This window comes from Melospiza melodia, unplaced genomic scaffold (genome assembly GCF_035770615.1).
Source record: "Melospiza melodia melodia isolate bMelMel2 unplaced genomic scaffold, bMelMel2.pri scaffold_44, whole genome shotgun sequence".
In the NCBI taxonomy this organism is placed as follows: domain Eukaryota; kingdom Metazoa; phylum Chordata; class Aves; order Passeriformes; family Passerellidae; genus Melospiza; species Melospiza melodia.
In genome coordinates this window covers 3536274-3546185 of record NW_026948761.1, presented here as the reverse complement: position 1 = coordinate 3546185, position 9912 = coordinate 3536274, and the positions used below count along the sequence as shown (strand labels likewise).

At 51.8% G+C, this 9912-nt stretch overlaps 1 non-coding gene across 1 annotated transcript; it reads right to left on the bottom strand.

Moving 5' to 3' along the window:
* Positions 1-219: 219 nt before the first annotated feature.
* LOC134434610 (small nucleolar RNA SNORA74) lies at positions 220-423 on the bottom strand. Its single transcript, XR_010031889.1, has one exon. It is a non-coding gene; the product is annotated as a small nucleolar RNA SNORA74 (small nucleolar RNA).
* Between the last annotated feature and the right edge of the window lie 9489 nt (positions 424-9912).

Sequence of the window (9912 nt, the reverse complement as noted above, 5' to 3'; positions counted from 1 at the left end):
GGCCACACAGTATAAATAATTCCAAGTTCATAAGTGATTTATTATATAATTACCTTGCTTATGTAATTCAACCAGTAAGAGCAGGCCCAGGCCATTGGAGACTCAGGCTGCTACTGGCTGGTTAGCTGAGTAGTAACTGGCTCAGCCAATGAGGATTACCTTCATGGGCCTTCTCATCTATATAAGGATGTTAGATCTCAATAAAGCTGCCTGTTGCTGCATGAACACTCACAGTCTAGTCACCGGTCTCCACGGGCAGGAGTTACTCCACTCTCAGGCATGCAGAGTGCTGCCAAAACCTGGCACCACTGAGCACCAGGACGGCCTTGCTGGTGCCAGGAAAGCTCAGCAGCACCTTTCTCTCCCAGCAGCATAACACTGCCACAGGCACTGAGCAGCCACGGGCAGCTGACTACTGCTGGGAGACAAAAACCCCAAAACTGGGGGGTTTACAGGGCAGAAAAAACGTGGAGGCACTTTTCTGATGATGCCTACTCTCATCAAGGCTTCATCCAGCAAGAGGAATAGATAAGCTAAACTTATTTCTGGATAAACCACGTTATTTCCACCCTGAGGACCTGAGGCTAGCACAGGAGCCAGCAGAGGCCTTTTAGACAGCAAAACATTTTTGCCCATTTTCCCAGGCTGGCTCACGGTCACACCTCACCCATGTGGCTCCAGAGCTCTTGCTGTGTCCCACGGGGAGGTTATCCCTTCACATCTGCTCTCGCAGGCTCCAGTGCCCTCCTGGAGCGCCTCCCCGGCTGTCCCAGCACAGCTCAGCACAGCTCAGCTCGGGGTTCCACATGTGACGGGGCCGGGGCACCTCAGAGCTGCTCCTTCGGGCGGGTCACCGCCATCGGTCATCGGCTGAAGGCCTAAAGAGAGGACAGAAGAAACATCACAAATAAGCCATTAGTTCCATCTGTATTCACAAAGCTCAACAGCAGCGGCCTGGCTTGTTGCAGAGGACAAAAGCCAGCACACCGAGTGAAAGGCTGAGGAATTAATGCTGAACCGCACAGCCGAGCAACATCCCCAGTCCCCCGGTCGAACAGATAAATAGGAGACAGTGAGTATTTCAGGTGGCGCCTTCCTGCCCCGGAGCCCCGGTCTCCAGCCCCGCTGCCGCCGCCACCCGTGCCCTGTACCCCCCCCCCCTCACCTCATGGCGGTGGTGGCCCCTCATGGCGAGGGAGCTCGGCCCGCCAGAGCCGCTCCTTGCCCTCACGGCGGCGAGCTGAACGAGCCCAGCCCGCCAGAGCTGCTCCTTGCCCTCATGGCGGCGAGCTGAACGAGCCCAGCCCGCCAGAGCCACTCCGTGCCCTCATGGCGAGGGAGCCCGGCCCGCCAGAGCTGCTCTTGGCCCTCATGGCGGCAAGCTGAATGAGCCTGGCCCACCAGAGCTGCTCCTTGCCCTCACGGCGGCAAGCTGAAGAAGCCCAGCCCCCCAGAACCGCTTCATCTCCACACGGCGGCGGGGGCAGAAAAGGAGCAGGCTTCCCCACGCTGCCGAGGTGATTCCACAGACACCGCCCCGCTCGCTTCGGCCGCTCTCCCCGGGGCGGGGAAAAACCCTCGGTAATCAGGCACCGGGAGGGACTTTAAGATCGTCTCGTCCCACTCCCTGCCATGGGCAGGTACACCTTCAACTGTCCCAGGTTGCTCCAGTCCCTGTCCGACCTGGCCTTGGACACTTCCAGCATCCCTGACAGAGCCGGAGCAGGAACACGATCTGTGGAGCTGGGAGAACTGAACTCAAGCACCGGCTCATGGGAAGCAGAGGGCTGGTGAGCTGCCTCTGCTTGCCCCTGATGTGTCCCACTTCGGGCACAGGAGCTAGAAGTGTCAGCTCAGAAACAGCTGCCAGCAACAAAAATCCAGCCCTGAAATAAGCAGAGAAAAAGCTGTGGTGCTGCCAAGTGCCTTGCTGGGAGAAGCACAATTCCACACCTTCCCTGACCTCCACTGGATGCTGTCACATCAGCCCAGTGCTCTGTGTATCCATGTCTGGGCACAGCAGTGTAACTGTAACTCCCTCGCTGGGGATCCATTCAAAGGAAGTTTTTCTCTGTGCTTTGTGCTCCATTGAGACACTTGAAGGCCTTTCCAGAAAGCCTGGCATCCCTCCCCCATGCTCCTCATGTGCTTATGCTCTCAGAGCTCAGCAGTGAACTCAGCTGGAGCTGCGCCTTGCCTCAGGCAATCATCCACTCCAGCTCTGTCTTTTTCAAATGTTTCATGGTCTATTTTCAGCCCAAGCAGGCAGCTATTCTTCCTGGATGTGGGGTGCTCCTCTCCAGCTCAGCCTGATCCTGCCTTGTCCTGGGAAGCTCTGAGCTTGTTGTGCCCAGGACACTGCTGTGTGCAGGGACAGAGGCTGGTGCTGAGCAGAAGGAGCTCGGTGCTTCCCCTGTCACTGATGAACCTGGTGAGGAACAGGTTTCCCAGCTATGCCCAGTGCACACAGCAAAACCTGTCTGGGGGAGAGACAGGTAAGAGCAGACACAGAACACTTCATGCTCTTGTTCCTGGGGGTCTCGCTGCCCATGGCCAAGGGCACATGCCCACACAGGCAAGGATGATGACTCTGCCAAGACCCTAAGCCACAGCTTCAGTTTTGAACTGTTTAATTCATTAGCCCAGCATGGGGCCCAAATTAATATGCTTTGTCTCTTTAATAAGACATTTTCAGCAGGATTGGGGAGATACTTCAAAAGCTTCCTGAATGCCAAATACCAGAACTCAGTAACTCTCAGTGCCAGGATCAGTCTCTCACTTCCCAGTACAGATTCCCTCTGTGTGCACAGCTTTTTCTCTGCTTGCTGGCCTTGGAGGGGGGCTCAAACAAAGGCCTGCACATCATTTGTGAACTTTGGGTGAAAAGCATCAAACCAGATGAAACACAGCAGAGCCGCTCTGCCATGGGGGTGAAGCCCTTTTCTGTCACAGGAATGTGCTCTCTGCATTAGCTGCAGCCAGTCCCTGTTGTTCATCTTGGCTTGCTGACCACTAAACAGAGCCTCCTTTTCTCCTGCAAGTGTCGTGGCAAGGCCTGAAAGGACTGAGAAGCTTTGTTCCAAGCCAGATTAGAGATATGAGTTACTATAAAACAAAAGCCCAGCAAGCCTCCTGGAGAGTTCCTCTAGTCTAGACACAGTCTCCCCTGAGCTCCCTGCATCCCAGCACAGCCCTGCAGCTTGTGTTCAAAGCAACTCAACTGGCTCCAGAAGCCTGGGTAACCTCTGTTGAGTGAATGTTCAGTTGCAGCATAAAGGAGGAATCACATCTGAGTGATTTTGCTCCCATAAATTAGCAGGATGGGTTAAACCAGGACATGAGCACTGTCTGCTGGCACAGTGCATCCACTCAAGAGATCTGCACTGGCATGGAGCTGTAGCGCTTCAAAAGATGTGTGCTCCAAGCCTGGGGTGGGACATCCCCCATGTAGCTGATGTCTGCAGCTCCTGTGGCAGCAAGAGAGATCCTTTACTGTCACCTCAGCCCTGAACACACCCATGCCCAGGGCTCACTGCCTGCCCCCCGTCACTGCTCAGCTCTGGCACTGCAGGGCTGGTACTGTGATCCTTCTGTACCAATCAGATTTTGGCTCAACACCATTCGGCCACACTGTCAGTCACTGGAGAAAAAGACAGAGTAGTACCGTGGGAAGAGGAAGAAAATTCAGTAAACCTATGGAAGAAAAGATCTGTGGATGTACATCATCATTTACCATGGTGGTCACCTCCAGCCCCACAGCCAAGCATGTTCAGGCTTTGGTGAGAAGAACTTTTATCCCCCTGGTGTCTGTCATGGCTGGGGCCCGTGATGATGATACCTCATGGGTGTTGGTGCTTGCACTGCCCTGTGAGTGACACCAGCCTTGCTTGGCTCCCACACAGCAGAAGGCAGGGCAGCCATGGCCTCGATGGTGCCTTTTCCTCTTTGAGGTGCTGCACCCAGGTCAGGGATACCCCACACATGAGCACAGACTGGGAGAAGAGCTCATTGACCAGCAAAGAAGGACTTGGAGGATATAATGGATGAAAAGCTGGACATGAGCCAACAGCGGCAGCCCAGAAACTCCCCTGTGCTGGGCTGCACCCACAGAGGAGTGGGCAGCTGTTGACGGAAGGAGACCAGGACATCAATTAGATCATCACAGACCTAATTTTATTGATCAGTACGGCGGGTTAAATACAGTTCATAATGAGCTTCATACATATTGCAAAAGTTGAGCTCAGGATTGGTCAGTTACATATCAGCAACTACGCCTACTTCTGCATTCTTATGGTTATACTTTTGATACTTTCTACATATTCTCAGGAAGAATCTCTCTTCCCTATCCTCATGTTGTGGCAAGGGCATTCTGTCCTTGCCTGTCGTTGGTCACTGACTGAAGACTTCTCCTTTCAGCCTGCTGACTGCTGATTTCCCTCTCTCAGCTTAACCAGCGGCATTATGTCAGTATGGCCTTTCTCAGCTAACCCATTATTAATAATACTCTCCACATTTCCCCCGTTTTCTTCTTGAGCAAGGAGATTAGTTTGCCAGGTTTTTGCTATTATACGGCTGACCATGTTCTGAATACAATTAAAAATACAAGGCAAAATAAGCAAAAACATTAAAATTACACCCAGTAGCCCTATATCATATGTCACAAGGTTCCTCAGCCATGGCCCAAGTCCTAAGCTTTTAAGCCATTCGTCAATTCCTAAACCGTCTTCTTCCTTGAGATTGTGAAGTCCCTGTTGCAGTTCTTTTATCTTAGTGTGAATGGACACCGAATGATCAGACAGATTCATGCAACACATTCCCTCAAACTCTTCACATCCATGCCCTTGTGCTAAGAGCAAAAAATCTACAGCAGCTCTATTTTGCAAAACAGCATGGTTAACACTCTGCACATCTGCAGTTAGCATGTCTAGAATTTGTGATGTCTTGTTCAGCTCATCCTTTGCCCAGCATCCTAATTGTTTTGCTAAATTCATGGCTTTATTGGCAGATCCTCCTGGCAAGATAATTGAAACTACCACCTGTTTGAATGTACCCCAAAACTGTGGATCTCCTTTCAGCCTGCTGACTGCTGACTTCCCTCTTTCAGCTTAACCAGCAGCATTATGTCAGCATGGCCTTTCTCAGCTAACCAATTATTAATAATACTCTCCACAGGCAGCAGGTGAGGGGGGGATGGTCCCCCTCTATTCTGCCCTTGTGAGATACCCCTGCAGAGCTGCTCCAGCATCAGAAGGACCTGGAGCTGTTGGAGCAAGTCCAGAGAGGCCATGGAGATGCTCCCAGGATTGGAGCCCCTCTGCCATGGAGCCAGGCTGGGAGAGCTGGGGGTGCTCACCTGGACAAAAGAAGGCTCCAGGGAGAGCTCAGAGCCCCTTCCAGGGCCTAAAGGGGCTCCAGGAGAGCTGGAAAGGGACTGGGGACAAGGGATGGAGGGACAGGACACAGGGAATGGCTCCCACTGCCAGAGGGCAGGGATGGATGGGAGATTGGGAATCAGGAATTGTTCCCCGTGAGGGTGGGCAGGCCCTGGCAGGGTGCCCAGAGCAGCTGTGGCTGCCCCTGGATCCCTGGCAGTGCCCATGGCCAGGCTGGACATTGGGGCTGGAAGCACCCTGGGACAGTGGAAGGTGTCCCTGCCATGGCAGGGGGAGGAATAAAATTATTTTTATGGTCTCTTCTGACCCAACCCATTCTGTAATTCCATCATCTCCTCTGCCTCCACAGAGGGGCCATTTCCGCTTCCCCACTGCCATCACAAGATGGCATTCCAGACCTAAAAGCTGAGCTGGCTCAGCTGATACTTGGAGATCTTTTCCAGGCCCTGGGGTGTCCAACCCCAGAAGAAGCTGTGGATTTAACCCTGCCTGCTGAGCTCTTCTGCCAGGTCTCAGCCCTGACACTGCCTTTTAATCACATCCTTTAACGCCAGGGCTGTGCTTTAATCAGCTGCACTGAAACACTGCTGCCGTTACTGTGTAACCTCTGAGCCATCTAATTGCACTGAGTTAAGCCAGTTACAGCTTTGACAGTGAATGTCATGCAGAGCACTTTAATCTTGACCTGCAATACCTCGGGCTCTTGCAGGGCCTCCTCTGCCTCCGAGGACACGCTGCTAATCAGACTGAGCCAGGATGTAGTTTAAGACATGGACAAAGGGAGCCAAGGGCAAATCATGAGCAAAATGAATCTGACTCATTTTGTTACAAAGCAGTGTTGAAGGTAGAGCTGCCTTTTCTTTGCCTGAGAATGATTTGGGAGAGCAGTGAGAATAATTTGTTTCAATAATTTATAACTTCAAAATAATAACAAAAAAAAAAAAAAGAGAGAAAAATCATTCTTCTTAGATATGTTTTTTAAAAAGAAAGCTTATTTTGAGTTAGGTGCATAAAACGCTGGTGTAGTGTCTTATCCCCTGTGTCTGCTCCCATGTGTGAGTGGGTGCTCCAGGCTTCACCCACCAGTTGCTCCCTGCAGGAAGAACCCATGATCCAACCATCTCCTTCCCTGGCCAAGGGCCTGCAGCGTCCCACCGGGGCTTGGTGCCATGTCCTGGGTGCCAGCTCTGCCAGCACAGCTCCCCGGGGATGGCAGTGGGGCAGGATCTGCTGCTCAGCTGCCTTGGAGGCTGGGGCTGGCTGTGTCCCTCTGGGCAGCTCAGGAAAGGCTGCTCCGGCTGCTCCTTGCAGGGAGCTGGAGCAGCAACCTCACTTGATCGGGGGAAAGAGCAGTCAGGAAAGGTTACATAACCCCGATCAGGCTGCCAGAGGGGTGGTGCAGCAGCAGCAAGGGCAGTGCCACTCTGGATGTGGCTGGGCAGGAGCGTGCCCTGCCTGTGGGACCCTGCCTGTGGGACCCTGCAGCCTCTCTGTCCATTCACTCTTGCCTGGGTCTCCTGGCCCTGTCAGAGCTTGCTGGTTTTGTTGTTCAAAATGCCCTCGGGCAGCTCGAGGAGCCCGTGCAGTTCCCTCTGTTCTGGGCTGAAACTGCTGCACAGCAACTCCTTTTTCCATTTTATCTCTGGCAGAGCCCTTGAGCTTTGCTCCCTTCCTCTTCCACCCTCCTCTCCTCCTTCTGAGCTTCTCCTTGGCCCAGTCTCCTTCCCTGGTGTCCCCTTCTGCTCCCAGCTCCTATTTAACCCCCATCTTTTCTGTTCTCTCCTTCAGTGCTCCTAGCCAGAGGGCAGATCACAAACCACAAGCTCTGCTATTCATCTACCAGATCCCAAGCCACTGTCTCAGTGTGATATAGGTGATCTGCTAATCGTGTGGAGAGGATCCCCCAGGATGCAAACTCCTGCTGGGATCTGTGGCAATTCCATGGCATCAGCCACAGGGTCAAACGTACAAGGGGAGGTTGCAGCTGCCTTGCCCGAGTGTGGGCACCACAATCAGCCTGCCTCAGGAATTGAGACCTGCAAAGGCCCACCAAACACACCTGTGTCCTTCCAGTGCCCCACCAGGTCTCCTGGCAGCAAGGAATTTGCTTTAGTTCTGTGAGTTTTATAAAGCCTGACTCAAATCCCAGGGATTTCAGGCAGTGCTGACACGCAGAGTGGGGTGGTGTGAGCACAGCCCTGGGGTCAGGTGCTGGGGCAGATGGGTGGGCACGTCAACATCAACCCAATGTTTTAGAGCAGAGCTAACTAGGAACAGCTTATTCCATTAAGAAAAAAAGAAAACCAATAATCATTCTTAATTAGAACAGAAACCTCCAGATAGGCTTTTTTAAAGAAAATGCCTAAAAATACCATTTTTGCTTTGATTTGAAAACTATTTTTTGCTCTTCAGACTGTAAGATAAAACAATTTGAATTGATTATGCATTTCACAGCAAAAATACATCCCTTTTCATCTTGAAAATGCTGAAATGAGTTGTTACAAAATTTTCAACGTTTACCCCCTTTCTTAAAAAACAAAATTTTTAATTTAGATGAAATGTCTTTTTTTTTTTCTAATAGAAACTCTTGATTACATTTTTACCCAACAGTTCTAATTAGAATTAACAATTACAGCTGATTCTTGGTGAGGTGATAAACAGCTGGACTGCACAGCCCTCTCCACTCTGGGACTTCCAAACAAGCCCCAGCCCTGGCAGTTTAGCCTTCTGCAACATTTTAGACTTGTCTAGTCACTGGAATTTATTTTTCTTTCTTTTTTTCCCACCCTTTCTCCTCTGAGGGTTAGATTTTACCAGTGCAGCATCTCTAACAGTCAGGGAACTTCACAGTGAGTTGAGATCGCATTGATTTCTCGAGGAAGAAGCCGCATACTAATTTTTCCTGCTTTCCTCCCTTGAGGAACACAGGTAACAGCTCCAGGAAGGCAGCTGGGTTTGTAGATATTATGTTTACCCACTGGCTGACAGGGAATTCTGAGGTCTGTGGGACCATCATGGGACACAAGGAGACTTTGGCTGGTCTGGTGCAAGGCTGGATTTGCTGAGAAAGAATGTGGGATTAAAGCAGAACAGGTTAAACCTGAGAGAAGCATCAGGTGAAGATCAGGGGATGGATCAGTCCATGCTATGCTGCCAGAGCTTCCCCCTGCCTCCAGGATGATCCTCACAATCCAGCTCTGTAGGGCAAGGAAAGGAACACTGGAGCAGCAAATGAAGAGGAAATGACTGTGGTGGAGGGGAAGGGAAGATGTCAGAGTCTGCTCTTAAACCCCCAGACCCTCTATTCCAGGCACTGAGGCAAGTTTGTCCAGCCTTTGCAGGCAACCTCCAGAGAGCCAAGAGGCACTGGGACATCCTCTTTCAGGGGACTGGTGTCCCCAGTGCCACTGTGACTCCTGGACTGCCATGTCCAGTGCTTTTCATGCCTGCTCATGCCTGGGCTGGCTCCAGGCTGTTAATGGCTGATCTCTCCCTGGAAACAAGCCCATGGCCTTTGCCTGTCCCACCTCGCCCCTCCCACTCCCCTGCCAAACAGTTATGGCCTTCTTGGACAAACCTGAGATAGTATTAAACGAGAGGGAGGTTTCCATACACAAATGTCCCTGTGATTAATGGATTAGGAGATTCTGTGCAAATTAAAGCCTTTCTTCATACTTTGCACATCCAGCTCTTCAGCTGTTGTTCTTTCCCTTCTAGTCCTTTACAGAAGTCCCTGTGGGCCTTGCTTGCCCCATTCCTTTTGCTGCAGTTTTCTCCCCACAGTGACCCAGGGATTTCCCCCAAATCCTTGTGCCCACTGAGTCCTGGGCAGACCCTGCTGCTCCTGAATCAGCACTGTGGAGAGGAGGATGCTGTGAGCACAGCTTGTTTATACACAGATTCAGCCCAAGAGAGGGGCTGTAAACGCCTCTTTATTTCCATATTTATCATTGCAGCTCAGATGGATGAGGAACCCAATGGAAAGTTTAGATGAAACAGAGAAGAAATGAAAAACTGTTGGCAAGCGGCGGCTCAGCTGAGACTGGCAGCCTCAAGGGCTTCCAGAAGGAAAAAGGCTTTCAATTCCTGCACTGCTGCTCCGTAACAACCCAATTCCCCTGCCAGGCCAGGAGGAGTGGGGCAGCTGAGGAACCCTGCCCTCCTATGATCCCACCCCAGGGAGATGGACCTGAGACCCCAAAGCAGCACGTTTGGTCTTGCTGATGTTTGGCAGGGCTGATTTCTTCCCAGAGCAGCAGCAGAGTGTGGGTGTGGAGGCTCCGTGAGGATCTCCAGGTGATGGGCACTGTGGTCACCCATGCCATGGTGGAAAGGAGCCACAAAGGCTTTGCTGGACACCTTTGGAACATCCAGTGCTGGGTGCTGGTGATGGATGATGAATTTAAAGCCCATTTGTGCAGGGGATAATGGCTCATAACCATCCCCTCTCCTTTAGTGGTGCGACACTGCTGAGATGGGTGGTCTCATTTCCACCTTAGGGGAGGCGGCGGGGCGGCTG